Here is a 4,823-nt window from a genome sequence, read left to right as displayed (position 1 = left end):
GAAAGAGTCATAACTGATGGATGGCATCCATATGCCCAGGCATGTCGGAAATCACTTCCCACGTTTTCTGACCTTGGGATCCAAACCCACAGTTTTGAGATGGAAAAGAAATTAATCCATAGAGATCTGTCTCTAAAAAGACAGAATCAAGCTATGCTCTCCATTGTGTCTCAACTAACTGTATGAGGCTATTTAAATTTAACTTCTTTCTAATTAAATAAAATTGAAACCCTGTTCCTCACTTACACTGTCCATATTTCAAACGCTATACATGATAGATAGGACATTTCCATAACTGCAGACCGTTCTACTGGACAGAGCTGCTAGAGAGCCACGAACAAAAATTCAAGCTGAGAGAGGGTGCCTGGGTGGCTCAGTCGGTTAAGCGTCCGGCTTCAGCTCAGGTCATGATCTCGCGGTTTGTAAGCTCGAGCCTCGCATCAGGCTCTGTGCTGACAGCTCCGAGCCTGGAGCCTGCTTCAGATTCTATGTCTCCTCCTCTCTCTCTGCCCCTCCCCTGCTCATGCTCTGTCTCTCAAGAATAAATAAAGTTAAAAAAAATTTTTTTTTTTAATTCAAGCTGAGTGCCAAGCTTCCCAGGTTCAATCTCAGATTTGTCACTTGCTCATTATGTGGACTGAGAGAGCTGCTTTACTCCTCTGTGCCTCGAATTTCTATCTGTAAAATGCAGACAATACTAGCGCTGATTTCATGGTATTCTAGTAAGAATTACATTATCTCGTATATGTAAAAAATGAAGGCCATGGCCTGGCATCTGGTTGGCACACACTTAACATTAGTTATTGTGACTATTATCTGCCCGTGTGTCGGCAGCAACCTGAGGGCAGAAGAGGCTAAGGAGGTCTTGACCCCTAATCTAGCTCCTCTACTGAGCCATCAGCCTGCTGTCACTACTGAGCATCATTTCACATTCAGAACACCCCCTCCTTGCCACCGCACACATCTCCCTCCTTGCCCAGGCCCTCGCTTCTGTGCAGTGGAATCTGCCATCCTGGGAACCCGGGGCACTGCTCCTTGCTTGTCTCTCCCTCCCTTTTGCTTAGCCTGATGCCCACTTTCCCTGGGAATCGAGGCTTCTGCAAACAGCTGCCGCTGCTATCCCTGCTTGCAGCTGCTGCTCAAAAACAGGGCAGCATGGTTCAGCGGTGCTCTCTCTCAGGACTGATTTTTTTTTTCATTTATCCTTGAAAATCTCGTTGGATTGTGCCAACTGTGGGCACGGTGTCAGCTGCCCCCTGTCTGTCCCTGATGCTTCTGCTTAGGGACCCTTTGTACTCAGGCTCCAGCTGAGTCACACGCTCCAGACTACAACCCAGTAATTCCATTTGATGGGTTAGTCATTATCCCATACTACTTGTCCCCTTGTGGGTCACCTTTTCTCAGACCTTTGCCTCTGCATTAATCTGTCCTTCCGCGTGCCCAGCGTGATGGAGACCTTACCTGTCCAGGGGGAACAATGTTGATAATGATGATGACAAAGACTCAAGATTACTATTATTGAACTCTAACAATGTGCCAGGTCTCATGATATATGGATCATAACAATTATATTTAAGGTTACAAAAATCGTGGAAGATATTACTGCCATTTTGCAGATTAAGATTTTGAAGTTCTAAGAGTTTCTGAAATTTTCCCAAAGTCAGTGAGAGCATGTGGCAAACCTAAAATTCACGCAGAGTTTGTCTCTGCGGACTCACAAGCCCAAAGCATTGTTAGACCTCAGTGGCCATGTGGGCTGGAGAAATGTATTCACCCATGTCATCGGCAAACAATTCTTTGTTTGCTGCACCTTGTCATTGAAGAAGATATATCCAGTGACCAAATGGAAACTTTCATACTGCAGCATAAGTCTTCCAGCTAATGGAGATACTTGGAAGCATGGAGTCTTTGATCTTCTCCAAAACGAGAAATGGTAGTGATATTTCTGTTGCTCAGAAGACAGATAACCAGGGACTGTCCTCGAGGAGGCTTGGTGGAAAGTATGGTGGTGCCCAGCATTTTATGCAGCAGTAATCAAGACCCAGGGCTCCTGCCTGAGACACAGCAGAGACACCGTCTGCCCATTTCCTGATGTGGACCCCACCCTCACCCACTGCCATGGAGCCCTGGGCCCTCGAACAATACCTAAAAATACTGGAACTGCCCCATTTGAAGAATGGGACACACTCTTATCTTGCCTTTATTCTGTTCTTTTTTTTTAGACTTTCTAGTCTCTCCCTCCTTTCCTCCCCAGGCCCACTCGGCCTTTATGTTGGCTTATTTCTGTTTCTCTGGTTTTGTTTCTCCCGAAAACCCTACTTTTTCAACATTCTTTAATTTGTCTCTGTATTTTACTCCATATTATTTAAACTGACCTCTCTGGCTTTGTCTAAATAAATACTTTGATAGCCAAGTTCTTGTTACAGTCAATGGCATGGTGGGCATTGAGTAGATAAAACTCATGAAATGTTTAGTCTTTTTCATTCACACATATGCTGGTGCAAAAATCACCCTGACAGAAAGTCACTACTCCCTTTTTTCTTTTTTTTTTTTTTTTATTTAAAATTTTTTTTTTCAACGTTTATTTATTTTTGGGACAGAGAGAGACAGAGCATGAACGGGGGAGGGGCAGAGAGAGAGGGAGACACAGAATCAGAAACAGGCTCCAGGCTCTGAGCCATCAGCCCAGAGCCCGACGCGGGGCTCGAACTCACGGACTGTGAGATCGTGACCTGGCTGAAGTCGGACGCTTAACCGACTGTGCCACCCAGGCGCCCCACTACTCCCTTTTTTCAAAAAAAATTTTTTTGTGTGTTTATTTATTTCTGAGAGAGAGGATGACAAGCAGTTAAGGGGCAGAGAGAGAGAGAGAGAGAGAGAGCGAGACAGAGAATCTGAAGCAGGCTCCACACTGTCAGTGCAAAGCCTGACAAGGGGCTCAAGTCCATAAGCCATGAGCTCATGACCTGAGCTGAAGTCCAATGATCAACCGACTGAGCCACCCAGGTGCCCTACTACTCCCTTCTTGCAGGTTAAGTAGACTTGGACATTATTGGCAACCCCTTGTGATCATCTATAACAAAGGGGAGAAAGAACACTTCTCTCCCAGTTATGTGAGTTTGTGGGATGTTAACATCACAATTCCCAGCACATATTTAGAAGCCCCTCAAAAAATTGTGCTTTATTTCCTCCTTACTCTATGGGAAGAACTGCCCTGGGAGCTGTAAATATAACAAGTGGATAAAACAGCCTCTCATCTCAAGGAGCTTATAATCCAGTGGAGGAGACCTAGGTGGAAATAGAACTTTATGTCTAAGATCGGCTTCCATGGTTCCCTACACTGCAAAAGAAGGAGGCAATAATTAAAATAAATATACAGAAAGAAGGGGGCAATAACATAAATAAAATAAACATAAATATAAATAATAAAGAAGGAGGCAATAATTACTATTGGGATGCTTTGTAAAGGCTTTATCAAGGAGGAATTTTATCTGGGATTTGCAGAATAAATAGAGTTTTGGTAAGTGAGGGTGGAGGAGAGAACTCTCCAGGGAAAGGCATTGCAGGAGCAAAGGAAAGGGAGCTAACTCACTTCATGTTGATTAAAGGAAGAGGAATCAATCCGGAGAGGTGGCACAAATGTAAAGATGGGGTGGCAAAGAAAGGTGGGGGAGGGGGATGGGTGACTTCTGATGTCAGTGAGGGGAGAATTAGTGGTATTTACACCTGGAAACATAGACCAAGACCAGATGTGGTGGGCAGGGGTAAATGAGAAGCTGGGAAGCTGAGACTTCATTCTACAGTGGGTTAGAGAACCCATGCAGGTCTTTGATCAAAGCAATGACACAGTCCTGCCTTTACTTTAAGACGATCAGTCAGGATGGGTTGGGAGGAGACACTGGGTGCAAAAAGACTGGAGGTTTGAAAAAACACTGTTGCCTGAATACAGACATAGAGATTCTGAGGGCCTGAACCAAGGCAGGGTCAATGAGGTGAGACTGCACGAGGGAAGAGTAAGAAATAAGGAAAGGTAATGTGGCAGGTGTGCGCATGTGCTCCACTGATCCCTGTGTCCCTGACTCTCTGTCAAACTGTCTGGGCGCTCCTGAAGCTCTGACTCTCCTGGCTTCTGTTTCCCTCACTTCCCATCTATGACTTTCCCTTCCTTGTGGAAACCCAGACTCTGTGGGTCAGTGAATGCTCTTTCTCAGATTATTTGGCAGCAGCTATGGGGAGGTCTGGATTCTTTCTTCCAGAGCTTCTGTTCAGGTGAGAAAACAGCTTGCCTGGGAGCTGCTTGAAGAAAAGGAGACTTTAGAACCTCCTTTCAAGCCTGGCCCATTAACCAAACGTCTCCCAGGCTTGTCTCCTTTGCTCCTCCAATACGGAACAGCTCTGAATCCCCCCGGTCCTCCATCTGGCTGCATGTGTCCTAGATCTCCCTGGGCAGGGATTAGGTAATTGCGCCATTTCCATCAGCGTGCCCAGGGGCCTGGCAGGAGGGAAGCTGCCGGCTGGCAACAGTAGGCTGAGCAGGAGCCAGGGGAGCGTCTGCTCCAGGAGTCCCTGAGCAGCTTGCGGCTGTGCCTGGCCCTTGGCGAGGCAGCCACGTGCTTGCCTGCCCTGGATCCGCCTCTGCGCGGAGGCCGGCTCTCAAAGGAGAGAGGACAGGCTCAGACCAAGGAAGAGCACTTACCATATCAGGCTGCCCCTCCAAGTCCAGCCCAGTGGGAAACACTAGGTCTCCTCCACTTCCTTCCCAGCTCTCTGCCTCCACCTCCCCTTGCCAGTGCCTGGCCTTCTAGCTGTTGTTACCATCGGGT

This window comes from Prionailurus bengalensis, chromosome B4, assembly GCF_016509475.1.
Source record: "Prionailurus bengalensis isolate Pbe53 chromosome B4, Fcat_Pben_1.1_paternal_pri, whole genome shotgun sequence".
NCBI lineage: Eukaryota > Metazoa > Chordata > Mammalia > Carnivora > Felidae > Prionailurus > Prionailurus bengalensis.
This window is presented reverse-complemented; position numbering follows the sequence as displayed.